The sequence below is a fragment of the Ambystoma mexicanum genome, chromosome 7q (assembly GCF_040938575.1).
Source record: "Ambystoma mexicanum isolate Mex_15411 chromosome 7q, UKY_AmexF1_1, whole genome shotgun sequence".
NCBI lineage: Eukaryota > Metazoa > Chordata > Amphibia > Caudata > Ambystomatidae > Ambystoma > Ambystoma mexicanum.
This window is the reverse complement of record NC_090941.1, coordinates 88,710,258-88,729,584: the sequence shown is the minus strand read 5'-3', so window position 1 is coordinate 88,729,584 and position 19,327 is coordinate 88,710,258. Positions and strand designations below refer to the sequence as shown.

The 19,327-nt window shown below is 43.1% G+C and overlaps 1 pseudogene; it reads left to right on the top strand.

Annotated features, from left to right (window-relative positions):
* Window positions 1-19,327, top strand: part of LOC138528800 (steryl-sulfatase-like) — a 2,216,653-nt pseudogene that overhangs the window by 425,487 nt on the left and 1,771,839 nt on the right.

Here is a 19,327-nt window from a genome sequence, read left to right as displayed (position 1 = left end):
GCGGGCAGCAATAGCAGACTGCTCGCAGTGCTGCGTGTGAATTAGCACAGCTGATAGGATCTAACTACGAGTTTTTCCAGCACACTCTCAGAGAGCTACTTCCAACACCACAAGGGCGAATATGCCAGCAATAAAAGGCTTCCTTGAGGAGTCACGTGATCCTTCATATGACTGAGTGAAGCTCCGCCCCTACTGGGTACGAAGCGGGCAGCAAGAGCAGACTGCTCGCAGTGCTGCGTGTGAATTAGCACAGCTGATAGGATCCAAATACGAGTCTTTCCAGCACACTCACAGAGAGCTACTTCCAACGCCACAAGGGCGGATACGCCGGCAATAAAAGGCTTCCTTGAAGAGTCACGTGATCCTTCACGTGACCGAGTGAAGCTCCGCCCCTCCTGGATACAAAGCAGGCAGCAAGAGCAGACTGCTTGCAGTGCTGCGTGTGAATTAGCACAGCTGATAGGATCCAAATACAAGTCTTTCCAGCACACTCACAGAGAGCTACTTCCAACGCCACAAGGGCGGATATGCCGGCAATAAAAGGCTTCCTTGAGGAGTAACGTGATCCTTCATGTGACCAAGTGAAGCTCCGCCCCTCCTGGGTACGAAGCGGGCAGCAAGAGCAGACTGCTCGCAGTGCTGCATGTGAATTAGCACAGCTGATAGGATCCAAATACAAGTCTTTCCAGCACACTCACAGAGAGCTACCACAAACTCGTTGCTTGGAGAAGCAACTGACCTTGAGGAAGTTGGGGGTGGAGGACCGAAGAGCTAGAGTGGGAAGGTATTTTCTGAGGGAGAGTTGAAGGTATTTCGGACCCAGGCCCCGGAAAACCTTGTGGACAATGCAAAGGGTCTTGAATTTAATCCTTGCAGCCACTGGGAGCCAGTGAAGAGATTTCAGGGCTGGAGAGATACGATCCCAGGGCTTGAGGCCAAGGACAAGTCTCACAGTCCTGTTCTGGATGAGTTGCAGAGGGCGGAAAGTAGAAGCAGGCAGATTTGGGAAGAGGCTGTTGCAATAGTCAAGTCTAGAGAGAACCAGAGCTCGAGAGACTGTAAGCTTCTGGGGGAAGGAGAGGAAAGGAAGAATACCTCTGAGGAGGTGCAGTTGGTAGTTTGACTTCTTGGAAACATCAGAGATGTGAGGGAGAATTCGTGCTTTAGTCCAATCAAAGGGTGCCGACAATCGACAGATTCCCTGGGGCCTCCAAAATAATCAATGACCTTTGAAGTAATTTACCCAGGTGTACATTACAAAGGACATTCCCTTTATGGAGCTGCACCAGAGGCAAGCCTTTCTACACACATCTGCCCTAAGTCAGTGCAGGGCCTCTTTACTGGCACTCCTGTGAACCCTCTCAAAGGCAAATTATTGAGTGGATCTTTGTTATTCTGAGGCTATATAGCTTTCCAGTGATGTTGAGAAAGGAGGACATTCTGGTTTGTATAGGTTTCAGAGAGTGTGGCTGGGGGAATAGTGAAAGGAACGGGCAGTTGGATAAGCGGGCTAATCTAGGGATGAATATTCATTCATGGAGAGGAGATTGGAAGATTAATTATTTACACATGAAACGCCATGCAACATAAAGGCGGTGCACAGATTATGATTTTAATTAGGATTTTAAGAGGTTCAAGTGGGTACAGGTAAGGAATTTCAATACTCTATCAAAGGGCAACAAATAGAGGAGTTCCATGTGGAGGCTTGAAGAGTAACCCAGTCTGCTAAGGACGAGATTGGAGAAAAGGAGGTTGGGCCTGCACACAGAGCATTGGAAGTGAACATTTGCTGTAGCTTAAGGTCGCTGTTGAAGTGATTCCCAGTTTGTGATCCTTGCTGGATGGGGTTATAAGATAAGAGGGAAAGGATAAAGGAAATGGGCACAAACCTATTGTGTTAGTGGCTGGGGGAAAGATCACTTTCATGTTTGTGAAGTTTACAATCAAGCAACATAGTGATGGGTGCAGAGATACAATTGGTGATGCAAAAGGATAGTTTGGTGGTAAAGGCCGATAAGGAGAACACAATTTGGGTATCATCAGGGAAGCGAAGGGAGAAATAAGGATATGTAGATTGTAAAGGTCAGCTAACCCAGGACTGAATAATGGAGACCTTTGACACTAACCCAACATTGTGATTCCTGCCCTTACCATGTAATGGTATAGTATATACCCAGGATGTTTCTTTCTCGTAAACAGCTTTGAAAATTCTTCGGTATATGATTTAGTTCATGTTTTCACTACCTAGAGTATAGGAAACGTTTCTGTTCTTAATATTATTGTATCTACTTCTCCCTTAATTGGTATACTTGAGTCATTTACTTTTAAGGTACATGTTTAGCAATTAATTATGTACAATGCAATACAAATTCAGAACATAAAATAATATGCGTTGGGAAGCATTGCTGTATATTTTGGGAAGGTGCCACTTTAAGTTGTAATTTCAGTGTTGAATGGTCATATAAACATTGACTTTCCCCCAACTGCTCTTTTTTCAAGCTCCTCCTTTACAGCAGCAACAAAAGCTTCTTTTCACTTGTTATATTGCCATCAACATGGACCTTGCTTGTGAACCCCATTTGCGACTATACACAAAAAGAGTGTTTTACAATGAATCAAATAGCTTTATGTTCACAATAGGTGCTCCGTTTAAATTGGGCTACATGGGCATTATGTAGGTGCAAGTTGCACCAAATTAAGTGTTACCTTATATTACTTCATTTTTGAGAATGGACCCCTATATGCACTGTGTCCCAAATTATACTCCTACTTTCTAAAGTTCACTTTACATATGTGAAATAAACTATGAAAAATCTGACACTACATGTCGTTTGCCTTGTTGTTTATCTGATGATGGACGACCAAATCAATGCTCAAATGTTTGAAAGCTTCCTAGCAATCGGAGAGGTATATAGTCATGAATTTTGTTTATCTTTTTTCAGAAACATGGAGCACCCTTTTCTTCTTGCCCTGTCTTCTGTTCATGTCCATACAGCTCTTCATGTCACTAAACGCTTCCTCGGGAAAAGTAAACATGGTCTGTACGGAGATGCAGTCGAGGAGGTGGACTGGAGTGTATGTAGGACACAATACATTCTGATGATGTTCAATTAATTTGTACAATCTGATGATGTTCAGTCAATGTGTAACATTCATTTTCTCTATAATCACAATGATTTGTTTTGTGTCAAAATGCAAAATGTTCACAATCCTTTTTAACTAAGCTCTATATTTTTTCAAACAATTTCCTTTCATGTCTGCAGTTTTACATGTAGCGCAGTTCCCTAAATATTTCTGTGTCAAGCTTTTCATATTTTAACGAAAAATGTATGGATTCAGAATAGGTGAGGGGAACATAAGTACTTTCCTAGGACTAACCTCTTTGAAGCCGAGATAGAAAGGTGAACCTTCAGTGACATATGACACCTAGATAGACGACAAAAACGATTAAGTTCCAAAATTCAAAAACTTAAATAAATGACCTGTTAACTCAAACCCATATTTTAATAATCAATACAAGTAATGTAAAAACTCATGTAATTTGGGTTATCAACGAAAGAGTATTTCAAAAACTTTAAAATATTTGGACCTGGTTGCCATTACACCCACAGTTCCTTGAGGAGAGCCATAAACCAAACAAATGTTGCCATGTTGCTTCTGATATATTATGTTTAAAAGTCTGACAAGGATTGAAGGGAAAAGGTGCTTTTTTTAATTGAGCCAAGCCAGTTAATGGTAATCCTACGACTTTAAACTAATATGAGCCCAAAGAAATAATGTTGAGTCTGGGTCAAATAAAGTACACAGTCCATGTAACCCATGGGTGGCGTGGGCATAGGGAGGAGGAGGATTGTCTGAATTACCAGGCTGGTTTCCTTTGTCTTTGTACACATTGAAGAAATATCAGACCTTTCCTAAAAAAAGTCTGAAGCTGGGACCTAGTCCTCAAGAATAAAACCGCAAAGCAGGCAGCTGGAGTAGGGGGTCCCGCTGCATGAAAAAGGGGTTGGTGTCATTCAAGTGATAAAGCTCCACAAACTAGAAGAAACTGCTTTCCAGTGGGCTATAAAGATCAGGTTGGCTGATGGGAAAGCTCTCCTCTTGAAGAATAGTACTCAAACTGCTGTCCCTATGAGGTCATCTGAGGAATCAAGCTGCACGCATTCTATGCAACCTGGGGCCATGAGGCTGACTTTGAAATAATAGAATGCCGAGGATGGTATCAGGAAATTGTAACCTCTTGTCTATATTCCTGGAGGAAAAAGGCAGGATATTTGGTATGTGTCCCATGTCAGGCTTTAGAGGCCCTTGCAGTCTCATTCAACCTTTGAAAACCTTCAAGCAGATTGTAAAGGTGCTGCCCCGTAGATGGCGTCGGCTGACTGCACCAAGCAAATGTGCCAACTCATCATGGCTAGCAGACTTCTTCAGGCGCAGGTTTCTTTGTATTCTTCCTATGCCCCAAAGGAGAAGGACGTATATTGGTGCTACCACTTCCTAGATTGCTAACATTTTGAAGGATAGCCCCCTCCCCCCAAGCTAAGTTCAAACCAGCTAGTCTCATTTTTCCTCCTCACTTCTCTTTGTAGAAGAGGCATGCACATGGTGATGGGCTAGAAGGAATACAAAATCCAAGAATGCAGTGAGATAGCATAAAAGACATGCAAAAAAAATCAGATTAAAAAGGTTAACCCGTCTTCCTTTGGTCGATGTGTGGACTGGTGAACACCTGAGTAGCATGGCTGTACACCTCCACCTTCCTTTCAGTTCACATTGAATTTCTTTCTCTTTTGTTTAGCATGCATTCCTGCGGGCACTTAGAGCTTTATTCATTGTCAAGGGGAATGTCATATGGCACCATCTCTAAATTAGAACTTTCTGATGGCACGAGCTGGCATGGGATTACACATCATTTTCTGATGTATAACACCTTGCATTGTTATCCCAATCTCTGATCTTAATAATGTGACAGTGTAGGAGTAAGAGACGACCACATGGATGGTACGTTGATTGGTAAAGACTTTTATTAACAGCAAAAATGGAAGGGAGTTGGAGGAAATCCTAAATAACCCTACCTTTAAGAAGGATTTCCCTGTCTCAACAAAATTAGCTAATGAAACTATCTGTGTCAGAATGTCCAAAGTAAAATTCGCCATTCTGTGTCCAAATCCTAACGTATCCCTCGCAAGCTAAACTTAATATAAGGTGAAAAGAGAAATGTCTCTTGGCTGTCGACATGCAGCCCAGCTTTGCAGTTCAAAACAAAAGTTCCAAAAAGGTTTAGAAAAGCATACAAAAGTTCCACAAGACTCAAGGGGTTGATTCCCTTTCCCTGAAGTCTTTCCAGGTTTATTCAAGTTTGTTTCTGTGTCTTTAATGTTCACGATACGTCTTTCTCTTTCAGTAGCAGACCTGAGTCATAGGCCCTGCAGCATGAAAAAATGGCTTGGACGCCTTTCCCAAGCCGTTTGAGCGTCCCCGAACCTTTGTGACCAGATTCGAGTCCCAGGTGCTGCGATGGGGAAGAATAGCATGGTTCTCCCTCCCAAGCTGTGTTAAGGGTCCTAACCCTTTCTGAGCAGATCCGGCATCTCCGCTATTGCGATGATGGAAAACAGCCTGGTTCTCTCTCCCAAGCTGTGTTGAGGGTCCCCACCCTTTCTGAGCAGGTCCAGACCCCAGGCGCTGCGATGATGAAGAACAGTCTGGTTCTCTCTCTCCCAAGCTGTGTCGAGGGCCCCCAACCTTCTCTGAGCACCCCTCCTCTTGACCCACTCTCCTGCCAAGTTGGGTACTCAATGTTCTTGGATTCACAGTTCTCTCTCCCTGTCTTCACCTCACCCACAGCTCTGGTATACTCTCCTGCCAAGGTGATTGTCACTGGCACACACTAGCTTTGTATTCTTCTTGGTTACAGTTCGGGCTATACTTCCCCAACATGGGTCCCAGACCCCCTTCACTGGCTTGTTCACAACATTCTTTTTGTCCGATTTCCTTTTGATGCACAGCCTTGGTTTACTCTCCTGCCAAGGTCTGTGACTGCCACTTGCAAAGTTCTGTTTCCCCTTTTTTACTGGTTGGGGTATGCCTTCCTGATATGGTTCCCAGACCCCCTTCACTTGGTTATTTGCAGCGTTCTCTCTGTCTGATTTCCTTTTGATCCACAGCCTGGGTTTACTCTCCTTCCAAGGTCTGTGGGAGCCACTTGAATCTGTAAAGCTCCTATTCCCCTTTATTATTGATAAGAATATACCATCCTGACATGGGTCCCAGACCCCCTTGACCATGTCACTCTGACCTGGTGAGTATGCCTTCTGTTGGTCGCTTCGGCCCAGTTGTGCTCTCCTGGTCTCCTCAACTCTGGGATTAACAACACTTGTACATGCAGGGCCTTGGCTGTCACCGTCCAGTTGTTTGTGGGTCTCCTGGGAGATTCAGCAGCTTCTCTGGCGCATCGAGATGTTCTCTGTACTTCCACACGTCTCCCCTGCAGCTCGCCAGTGAATTTGTTACATTACACCAGCTTCAGTCACTGGAGGGTATCTTCCCTCGGTCTGTGCCGAGAATGAAAATGCCATTGTTCACTTCCCTCTTTGCTTTGAATGACAGCTGACCAATAGGATTACTCCAAAGGCTAGAGAGTGTGCGTTCATTCTCGTCAGCGATCTTCATTACTCGTGGCCTCTTCCTCGTCCCAGTAGTTCTTGCCTGAGATATACTACAAAAACATATGAGAGTAGTAGGTAGTGTGGAATTGGACGGGTTTGGAGGGAAAGTGGGAGGGTGAAATGGATACTGCGTTCTCCCAAGATAGTCACTACTTTCAATGGGGTCCTCGCTCCCCATGAGATTTCCTGCTGATCACCACCCCCATGGGGACTATCAGGTAGCAGCCCCACCTCCTGCCCTCATAGAAAGGGGCTCCCCCTTCTAAAGCAGTGATGATACCTTGGGAATCATCACAGTAAAAAAGCTTAAATGGCAATTTGGCGATTCAGTGCTTAATACACCTACCTTCTGGGTACCTCAGAAAACATGATACCCTGGTGGAACGCCTTTTTACCCAGAAAGCTGGGTGACAAGGTGTTCTAAATTCACAAAATGTTCACTCCGTACAGAAACCCTTGGGAAACCAAGGCCAGACCGTGTGGTAACAGACAGTAGTCCGGTACTTAAAAGTCTCAAGAGCTGTACCTACTACAAGACCAGTCAAGACATTATGCACAGTAAACAATGAGGCAAAAAGAAAAAGCAAAAACAGCAGAATGGTAATTTAGGTGCTCTTTCCCGGTGGAGATTTATGTGTCTAGTAGCACAGTAGCATAGCAATATGTTGGCTGTTTTGTCATCAAAATCACTGGCAAAGATATTTACAGTTCATATGACCAATGAAGGGCAACCTGAATAACTCTGGACCGTGAGGCTTTATGCAACATTTTAAAAACAAGAACTGTTATCCCCTGAAAGCACAACATAAGTCATATAATAAACACTATTAAACATACTTTTTTTAAATGGGCCTGTGCTTCTCATTCATTCCATGCACCCAAAAATTCCCAAACAATATATACGATATACACATACAGATAAAGTAAAACAATAATGTTGTCAAGTCAAAAAATAAAAATGTTATTTTTCTAAGTGGAAATATTTCTTTTCCCTTGTGAGACCAGAATTGGTGTGTCTTTTTTGTCTATTTTTGATGTTTTTCCATATAACATTTGCTTAATACTTGCATGTTTTGAGACCATCTGATGTTCGACGTGTACATGATCATGACCTTATTTAGACAGATTAAGAAAAACTGAGATGGACCAGGTTTATAGACCCTAACCTTCAATGTTAAAGTATAATGGCAATCCTCATATCGTCTAGTTTTATGAATTTACTAATACTTTTTTTAATGATAATATTTAATAACAGACATAAATAAGACAACATGCCATAAACATCACAATATATTATGTTATATTGAATATTTAACATATATTTAAAGTGCATTTCAAATTGAAGGAAAGAATGCAAAATCATTTTTTAGATATTTACAGTTTTTGATTTTTTTTTCAAGTACAAATGCATCATTTAAAATGTGCGCCATTTCAAGATTTTATTGTGCATGGGGAACTGATGGGCCACGCTGCGGAAGTGAAATACCTGGCTGTCATGATGGATGCGAACACAAAGCTCGCTCATTGAATTGTACCATGGTTACAACTTGATAATAGGAGGAACATGCAATTGACAGTTTTAGTTTGTATTACATCCTACCTGCTGAACAGATGGCCATACATCCCAAAGGTAGTTTGTGTATTGATACAGCTTCCAAGCTGAAGGTGTTAGATGCTGAAATGCATTATGTCGACAAAAACAAGCAGGGCATGTGTGTAAATTGGTGGTGCCTTGAAAGGGGCTCTTCTAATTGGGATCGTGAACATAAATGCATCTCTGGCACCTATTGACATAGCAGGTGTGTGTGTGTGTGTGTGTGTGTGTGTGTGTGTGTGTGTGTGTGTGTGTGTGTGTGTGTGTGTGTGTGTGTGTGTGTGTGTGTGTGTGTGTGTGTGTGTGTGTGTGTGTGTGTGTGTGTGTGTGTGTGTGTGTGTGTGTGTGTGTGTGTGTGTGTGTGTGTGTGTGTGTGTGTGTGTGTGTGTGTGTGTGTGTGTGTGTGTGTGTGTGTGTGTGTGTGTGTGTGTGTGTGTGTGTGTGTGTGTGTGTCCACAATGTGGCTCCAGTAGGGTGGCAAGAACAGGAGTTGAATGCTTGAGTTCCTCTTAATAAGGATCTAAAAACATTGTGCATTGTTATGAATATGTTTGTATATGTATCTGTTTTTAGATCTACTCATTTCCCTGATGAAGATTTTCTAGAATCATTTTTCAATATCGAAACAGGTCAGTGTTTTCTTTTGGAGTATCATGAAGTATATACCAACAAAATCAAGTTATTCTGTTTTCTCCTGGCAGCATATCAAATTATATAATCAAATATAGTTTTATTTTTGGCTTTATTATTGTATCATTTACAATTGTCCTTTATGTTGCAATTGTTTTTGTACACAGTTCTATTGAATGTATGGTTTAACTGTGTATGTGGATGAATTGAATGTATGGTATGGTATGGTATGGGTTGAAGGAACTGAACTCTTGAATTAATAATTGCATTGTGTTACTATTTGTATCTCCCATGAAATTTTAGAAAGAGAAATAAAAAATTGATTTTATTTTTGCATCAAAAATTAATATGTACAGTTAATCCATTGTTCCAGATTTCATTTTTTCAGAAAATACAATTATTGTTCCAAAAGTATGGAAGACAGGGACTCCTGCCTTTCTGCTTACCTTACATCACAGTATGCCATACAAAGGTGGGAGAGTGACAGATTATTATTATTGTCCTCATTGCTCCTTAGGGAAAGGGGGTAATGCCATGTTGTATCCAGCGAGTCTCTCCTACTCCCCTGAAATTGCCCCCAACCCCCCATGTGATCCTTCTACCAAAATCAACCCCCCAGGGCAGGTATCAGGTATCATCTGCCCTTCCCTGGCCACATGAGGGGATACTCTCCCCAGGGAATTTTATTTTATTTTATTTATTGAATATTTATAAGGCACCTATACAACAAATGGTATTTCCAGGTGCCACAAAGCAAAAGGGGGCGAGAACAGGGGAAATAATGGAACAATAAATGGTCCTACTAGGCCTCGTGACATTCGGATCGTGCAAGTGCAGTAAAGAGAAGTGCAAAAAGAGGAGGGGGAGGGAGGAGGAGCTGCATACAATGCAGAGTGGGGGGGAAGTGTGTGCCCATGGGTTGGGGATTGCTGAGGGGAGTTCAGGGGGGGAGGTGCCGGGTGTGACGAAGGTGAGATCACCGACTAAGTGTGATGGTGGGGGAGAACTAAACTTGTGAGGTAAGTTGGTCAGGGGGGGTCTGCGAGGGCAGTGCTGAAGGTGGAACGCTGGTAAGGACAGGTAAGGGAGGACCTGGTAGCCTGTAAGGCTCATGAGGGACCAGGCCGCCAGTCGAAGCGACAGAAGTGGAATTAGCAGGGAAGGGAGTGGAGAAAAGAGGTAGAGAAGAGCAGGGTATTGAGAAGTTTATAGAACTTAAGGAAGTACGGCTGAAGCCTGAGAGGGGCATGTGGGCTATTCCAGAGGGAATCGTCTGCCGAAGAGAAAGATCTGCCCCCTACTGTCTGCTTGGAAACTCATCTGACCTGCAGAGAGTTGGAGCAAGGGGGGGGCGTAAGGGCTTTAGCAGGGAGGTATTTAGGGAGAGAGAGCTGGATATAGCGGGTTACCAGGCCCCAGGAAGCCTTGTGGATGATGCACAGGGACTTGGATTTGATCCTCGCAGGAACCGGGAGCTAGTGGAGTGATTTTAGGGGTGGAGAGATGCGGCCCCTCGGCACCAAGGATAAGTCTTGCAGTCCAGTTCTGAATTAGCTGGAGTGGGAAAAGAGAGGAAAGAGTCAGATTGAGGAAAAGGCTATTACAGTAGTCCAGCCTAGAGAGGACTAGAGCTCTAGAGAAACTGAGTTTCTGTGGGAAAGTGGGGAAGGGGAGAATGTCTCTAAGGAGGAGAAGCTGAAAGTGGGCCTTCTTGGCAAGGTCCATGATGTGAGGGGAGAAGGAGAGCGAGGAGTCGAAGATGACACCAAGGTTTTTAGCCTCACAAGCTGGTGAGGCAGGGGACCCAAGGAGGGCTGGGGGGGCAGGGACCAGGAGTCCCAATGAGAAATCCCAGTCTTACTGGTATTAAGACTGCGGTCATTAGCTGTACACCATGCCTGAATAGCAGTCAGACAGTCGAGAATGAGAGAGTGAGAAGCGAAGGAAGAGGAGGGAAGTTTGAAGGAAAGCTGTGTGTCATCAGCATAATACTGGAAATGAGGAGAGAAGGAGGAGATCAGGTGGGGAAGGTGAGAAAGATAGACATTGACATGGTGGAGGAGAGGAATGGGTGACGACTTTGCTGGATTCGTCACAGAATCCACTGACTACAAAGCACTTGATCATGATGGCTATTCTTTGCTTTTTGCCACGTACATAGTGCAGCACAACCTATTGGCAAATGGGAATTAATCCACATTTGCCTAAGTGATGTGCCATTATTTCATCTTTTTATATGTTTCTGGCTTGTGATTTAATGAAAAGTTAACATTCTGTGTATGTCTTACTGCAAATAATTATTATCCCCTGTAATGATGTGAACTGAAGTGTCTTTTAGTCGCAACATAAAGAATTTTAGGTTGAAGTTGGTATTTTCTGGTCTAAGGGATTGCCATATGGTGACGGAGAAGAAGCTCTTGCTTTTTGATTTTTTATGACATAATAAAATTATGCTGGTAATCATCTCAGAAAGGGTTGTCTGCTAATCTGATCCCTTTTCAAAAAGCTCCATGTCAAAAGAATAGTACACACGTGCCCTGCTGGATCATTCTCCTGATCTGCAGCACTTGCCCATCTATGACACAGAGCAGGTTCAGGGTTCACATGTACCCTGTTTGACAGCTGCTGTGAAACAAGGTCACTGCATAAATATGATGCACCTGTGATCCAATAAATAACTGTAGGCATATCCCTGTGGTGGCATGGTAATCTCTAACAATAAGCCATACCTGGTTTAGCTACGGCAACTAATAGCATAGGCAATTATTAAAGCCACATCAAATTGGTATCATATTCATGTCAACCCTGCGTTGTCAGGCCTGCTTTGGAATGGTAATGTGCATTATGGCCATACCTCCTGTCTTGGATACAGTAGGTAAGACAATCGGCAGGAAAGCTGCTTCATTTGTTCATCTGGGAAGTGGGTAACACCCCTTCTCCAATCCAGGAAACTCTCAGAAGTAGAGCTCCTGGCGACCATGCTCTAAAGATTCACTGCATAACAAAAGGCAGCCTCACACCAGGTAGTTGCGAACCAGACAGCCTTTCAAGTGCAGGCATCCGTGTGGAGTGGGGTTATAATAGCCAGAAAGCTGAGGGAATGTTTTCACAATCCTGTTTTTCTGTGACCTTGCACCTTTTCCAGTGCCCTCCATTTCCTGCAGGACAAAGAACTCTGCGTATGTGAGAAGGCAAGGATCACTTGTCACAGCAAAAGGGTTTGGACCCCTTATCGGAGGGTTGCTTTTGTCCAATTCCCTTTTACCTTTATAATCAAGGGGTCTCCCACTCCTTCCTGGATTCATTTCGGTCTTTGAAAATGAGCAGAATGATTAATGTGGACCTTGTTGGAAGAGCAGTCCTTTCTAAAACTGTTTTCCAGAAGTGAAGACAGGTGTTCCAAGGCAAAGGTGAGCTCTACCCCCTAACCAACTCCAGGGTCACCACTGTACCGGTACCCAAGCTCATCATTGGAGGTGCCAGGCACCAGCTAACTCCATTGACAGTCAGTAAAGAGGAACACAACTAATCTTGTCCTTGAACCCCTGGATTGCGACTTATAGCACCAGAGAAGTGAAATCAGCTGTATTCCTGTTTTCCCCCACTTCAAACCATCCTCAAGCCAGACTCATTGCAACATCGGTGCCCCTCGCCTCTCGGCTCAAAAAGAAACGTACTGATGAGAAAGTCTTTGAACCTTTGAAGATCTTTCGAACCACCAGGATCTTCGCATGGACACAAGCAAGACAAAGATTTGAACTGCTAGAAGCATCGTGTCACTTCCGACTGGACACAGGGGGACCCATCGTCTGAAACCAGTGCGACCATCAAATCTAACATGGTGGACTCTTCAACCACTCCATTCTGATGCTGCATCAAACTGCACCAAGCTTTAAATCGAAACTGCTGCTTGGATCAACGCAGCTCCCTATAGTGTAATCTGTTTTGACCCACAAGAACAGCACTGAGAGGCCCAGTTCAATGCTGTCAATCCATAAAGAACAGAATCAGGTCCTTTTGAGCGGCGAAGAGGCCTGTAGTCCATTTTTGGGAGCCTAGTGACTGATAAGTCACCCCTTTTTCTCACAGATCTATCCTTTTAAAGTGTTATTGTTTCTTGATCTTCACTCCTGCTACTGTACCCAGAGTGAATTCTTAGTCACATGCTCTATTTTATTTTCTGTGCTCTTTTCACATGGGTGGGTTATTGCTAGTGTTTTATAGCCTGTTATTTGCATAATAATGTGTTTAATATATATATATATATATATATATATATATATATATATATATATATATATATATATATATATATATATATATATATTTGTTTAGAACCTTGATTGTACATTCCTTTATTTTGGAGTCTTTAATATTGCTGTTTGGAGTGCTAATGCCATCACATTCACACACCCCTTCAGAGAATAGCCTGCCTCTGCCTCCATTAGCACAAAAGGTGAAGGCTGTATCTCTATTGACTGTGCATGCTTCACCTTTATGATTGGGATCAGTGTTTGTTTATAATAATGTGAGGGGCTGGCTGAGTAGGCGGCTTAGCCACTAACCATCATTATACACCTGCAGGGCAGTAATAACCTTATGTACAGTGACTATACCAGGTGTGACAAATCCACATTTAGAAGACCATCTAGGAAGAATGGGGAGACTCTGGGGCCAAGATGTACACGCACATTGAGTGGGGCTACTCAAATGTGGTAAATGAGTTTGCTACTTTGTCCCAAGCTCACTTGCCAACTGAGGATTTAGGCTGAGTGGTTTATAAATAGAGAACCACAACCGGCAGGGAAACCTTGTAGAGTCTGAGTATGCTACATTATTCTGCCTAAATTAGGTGTTTCCCTTTCACGTAATGGAGAAAAGTGGGATGATCCATTCACTATTGCCTTGCAGAATAGGAGGAAGCACACACAAGCAGATGATAGCCACTGTCAGAACATGACTTCAGAGAGAGTTCCCACATATACACACCACTGTGCCAGAGAGCTCCTGGGACCCACTGGCGATGGGGCATGGATTGTGCTGAGCAAAATTGTTTATTGGCATGCCCAGAGACCAACATGAAGATTTCTGACAGGATGTGAAGTCGACACTGTCATACACACTACTCACTGATTGATCTCAAGATAGTAGGTTGGGCCATTCGGTACTCGATCTGCATTAAGCGAGGCAATCAGCCCATTAGGGAAGGCGTAGGAGAGAAAATAATACCACACTAGGAAAAACTACTAAAAAGACCCAAGCCAAATGAAGGAGACCCAAGGGAAGAAATCTGTATCCAATCAAGGGCGCCGCAGTAAACAAGGAAAGTGCTCGGACAATCTTGTACTTCATTGGAAGATTTAAGTGATGAACGGCCATGTATAAAAAGAGCAGACAGAATGGATTTTGACACAGTGGAAGAAGCGATCCTGATGTAGATACAATCAGAGAGCTAGAAGAAAGAAGTCAGAACAGCCTGCTAAGTAGTACCGAGTAGCTGCTGGAGTGAGCACATTCCTTAGGGGAGAGAAAGTACAGACCATTGGCACAGGGTAGTGAGGAGGTTTGAGATATGGTTAAGAGTGTTCTTGATGTGCTCTCTCAGATATTGGCAGATACTGGCAGCAGCCAGAAGACAGAAAGTAAAAAACCAGAGTCTGCTGAGTGTGCAGTCCCAGTAGAGAAATCCTTAGATGTTTGATGAGGACAGCTTCAGCTTTACAATAAACCAGACAACGGGGAAGCAATACTCAATTTTCAGAGTAACAGTAGCACCATGTCAGGTGTCATAACAATTCCTAAGGTATCTCCTAAGGCTAGGGGAAGTAATAAGTTGATGCTTACTATTTGCAATAGCCAAGAAGCTAAGAAGTGTGCTGGGCTCCATATTCCTGTGATTGTAAGCACACTATGTATAACCCTGAAACTGAGCACTATGGAGCCTGCTCGACTTTGCATTCCGGGAAGTCTAGTAGCCTGATTGCATAAAAGAACCCAGCAGTGTGCTACATTCCTGGAAAACTGAGTGTCAGGTCATGGGTCCTGGACCTTTTATTGTAACATTTTGCACTGATTATTTTTCTTATGGAGTACGATTCATGTTGTTTTTCTGTTGTAGTTATAACCCCAAGGCCTTACGGGATTTTTCTGTCCCTCATCCCCGAAGAGGTTGAGGATGGAGGGATGATGCACAAGGTGATTGCATCCTTGAAACAGTAGAGAAAGCAAGAGACTTTTGGGTATCTCAAACCTCCTTTCTTGTTTTGTTCACAGATAGTTTTAATAACAGCCCAGACAGGTCATCCTTTTATGATGAAGAAACTCCATCTCCGAGATGTAGTCATTATCCCTACCAGCAACGTGGACTGCCAAGCCCCAAGAAAGGTGTTCAGATGCGTTGCAGCTGTCTTGTGTGGTCTGTTGATCTCTCATCGTCACAATCACTCAACAGTGCCAGTTTTAGAATCCAAAAGGAAAATGGCATACATGGTGGGTGGCACAATTCTCTAGTTTGATGTAAACTGAGGGCAAAAAGCACATTTTCAAGATCCTTCTGAATCTTATGTGGTGTGGATGTAGGCGTAGTTTGGTCAGAAGTTTGAGCCAGTGGCAGGAGCATTGGTATTACAGGAATCTAAACACAAAATGTTCATATCTGTGCTGTCAAGCCACTAGCTTGTTTTGGTAAACCGAGCTTGCACATCTAGTCACCGATAATACAGAAGAGTTTGGTGATGCATCCTAGAGTAGTGCTTCAAAGGAACACTCAGGTATTCTTCAACTGTTTCTCAGTTTGTTTATTTTGTCTGATCTCCCAATTGTTGGTTAGTTTGAAATTTCACATTCAGATATATCTCATTTTCATTCCATTCCCATATTAAGAGATGCAGCAAGATCTAACAAAAGGCGCATTGTGACCTTACAAACTGGTAAGAATATGCAACAAAATGAAGTTGAGATTTTGTTAGATCTTGCTGCATAATCATGATGCTGATCTGTGTTGTACTGATTGTTTTAGAAATCTCTCCTGATAGGCCACTGCAATAAAGTGGTGAAACACGTGCAGAGAGACAAAATGGAAACGGAATGAAAATGAGATATATCTGAATGTTAAATTTGAAACTAGCCGACATTTGGGAAATCGGACAAAATAAACAAACTGAGAAAACGTTGAAGAATACCTGAGTGTTCATTTGAAGCACTAGCTAATATAACAGGATTGTGATTTATCATCATCTGGCGCATAAATATAATACCCATTGGTAACGAAAAGTATTTTAGCTATTAGGCAGTCAATATAGCGGTATACACTTATGCGACAAATGATGACAACTGTAGACTCGCCGTGTGGCCAATTTTCCTTGAATGCAAACTTTAGAAAATTATCCTAGAGTAGGACCATATAAGCTTTTGTGCATGAGGCAGATCGTCCTAATGTCTATCCTGTACGTCACAGGTAAGTAATGGAGGGTCCTCGTGATGCTTGTAATGTGATTGCAGCATTTCTAGCTGAAGATGAGCCTTAGGGAAATGTCTTGACCGTTTGAAGTCTTTTGCTGTGTGTATCCCGTTGCTGTAGTCAAGCCTGCACATGACAATTTTACTAACTACGGACATCTTAAAGGGGAAGACTTCATCACTAGAGCCTCAGGTGTTAGAACTCTGGCTTTGGTACTCCAATGTTGTATGGGATGAATGAAAAACAACTCCTGGTTTCTAGGTTTCATTTGATTGGGGCAGTAGATGATTGCTGTTGGCATTTGATGGCAGCACAGCAAAGTTATACTTTACATATGGTTAACAGGCATATTAAGGTATTATTGGAGCATTCAAAGCAGCACATAGCATACCATGACACATCGGGCCTCATTCCGAGGTTGGCGGTCGTCATGGCGCTATTTGCGCCATGACTGCCACCAATAACGGTACCGTGTCCGGTTTGGTGCAATGGGGACTTGCCGGTCTAGTCAGACCTTGGCGGGACCGGTAAGTCCCCATTCATCAAACTATTCCCCATTCCCATTTGTGCCCCCATAGGGCTCAATGGGAATGGGGAGGGCGCAAATAACGGGCCGGCGTATGCCAAGCCTGTTATTTGCGCCCAGGTCCCTTAACGGGTCCCGTCCTTAACACCTGGTCAGACCAGGCGTTAAGGAAGGGACCCGCTAAGGGACCTCGTAGTAGGGTGGTAAGAGATTACCGGCACCGGTCTCCTTACCGGTGCCCGGTATCCCTTACCTCCCTACTCGGAATGAGGCCCATCATGTGGGGTCAAACGGCAGAAAATGGTGACTATTCCTGGCATAAATATGGCTGTATCAGGGTACTTTAGGCTGCACTTGAGATATAACAACCAAATCCTGACATCCTGGGCTCCTGCCACATGAATGTTGAGTGCGTCTGTGCCCAGCCACATTTTCTCCTGGACGGATACCTGTGCAAATAGGTGGGTGTCTTTTGTGACTCCCTTCAGCTGTACGATGGTCTTTAAAATGTCACGGCACATAGGAGCTTCATTTCAAATGAAAAGAAAAGGTTAATCTAGTCTCTTATTCCTACTCCGTGTCTTGCGGTAGAACTATGAGGATATCCTTCGTGGAGTGGAAACACTGCATTTTAGGTTTTGCCACTCAACTGCTTTTACACTCATCAGTTTAGGGGAATTAACTTTCAGTGCTCCTGACGAGACACTAGATACAGTTTTATTGCATAATTCCCTTGACCTTTTATTTAGACCCAGCGATTGGCTAAAATGGCTTAAAGCACTTCCTCCACCCATCTTCCTTAACCACCTCCATCTTGGTTTTGTGCTCAGCCTAAGTGCTGTAGTATTTTGGTCAGAAGGTACCTTGATGAGTATTTCATATTTGGCCTCTACCTCCATTTTGCTATGTTGATCCCCACTCTTCCATGTCCTGTGAGCACATTATTTTTTAATGCATTAAACATTCTACAACAAGGCAATCATTTAAACAACGAAGTGACAGAGCGCTCTTTCAGTAGATACAACACGACAAACCCATAAATATTTAGGAAAATACTTAACACAATAAGATTAATACAAGATTAAGAAAAAAGAGCAGAGTTTTCAGTCAGAACCAGAAAGCAATAAGCAGCACAATCTTGAGATTAGAGGCAGACTGCGCTTTTTGTTCTAATCATTACCAGCCATGTGCAGTCTGAATGAGATTGGGCGTCATCCCCGCTCTTCTGATGTGGCCATGTCTCAGTACACGTCGGGTAGTATATGTATTATCTTCCCCAGGCAGTACTTTCTATATACGCCAAGATGTAAACATTCAATGCAATCCCTACCTATTACTGGTTGGGGTTTATATTCAACTTGTTCTTAATGTTACCGCCATACGTATAAATAACCAAAATGTACCCGTGTAGAATTTTCTATATCCAATAGGAGGACAATATTCCATGCAATCCCAAATTATAGTTGGGTGGCACTTTGCAAATAGGAGTTATGTAAAACAATACCTGTAATGTAGCCCTATACCTCACTCCCTGCATATTAACTCCTGATTGGCAGCTCACTCTTTCCCTCTTAGTTCAGCCCCAGCGGGAGGTGGCACGCCATTCCTGATACTGGGGAGCTTTCTGTTTATGAACCACTGGTGGAATTTTCCATTAGGAGTGAAACGTTTGATATGGCTTGCCATTGCATTGGTTACCTTTTTTTTGCCACCATGTTTTCAGCTGAGGGACAACATGTAGTGGTGTCTGGTACCTGATACATCTTGAAAGATGCACCTTTAAAGCAATGTCTTTGTCCCTCGTGGCAGAATTCGGTTACATAGTAATAACTTCATACTGTACAGGACCTGCCATTTTGAAAAAGGCACCTTATTACGGTGAGCCCCTGTGTGTCCGTAGGCCGCTTAAATCCGTGAAAGTAACTGCCGACCATAAGCATAAGACGAAGCTCTAATGTTACAACGTTTGAAGAAAAAAGACATACATTTTCATTATTTTTCACTTTGTTGGTGTACCACGCTGTGCATTGTTTCATTATGAAAAATCGTTTCATTAAAAGCCATGACCAGCTTGGCTAATTTCTTTGGACCGTTGATCAGATCAATCACCTTCTTTTTTCCACTTCCATTCTCCATTCCTTACTTTGTGCTATTCCGATGTAGCACGATTCTATGTATATGCTCAAAACTCTTCATAGTCTCTCTTCGCCTTTGGTGAACAAAAGTCTCGCTTCGCATCAGAGCACAAGAAATCGAATAGTAATTGCAGTGGATTTGGACATGTTAAAGGAATACTATTTAATGAAGCAACATTGCGAATCTACCTTCTGTCTAGCTAGAGTACCTGGCACAGTAACTTGTAAATAACACAGCTATAGGCAGACATATATGGTACATAGTCAGTGGTTTCAATATTATTAGCGGCCACCAATGCCTGTTTTCAGTGTGAA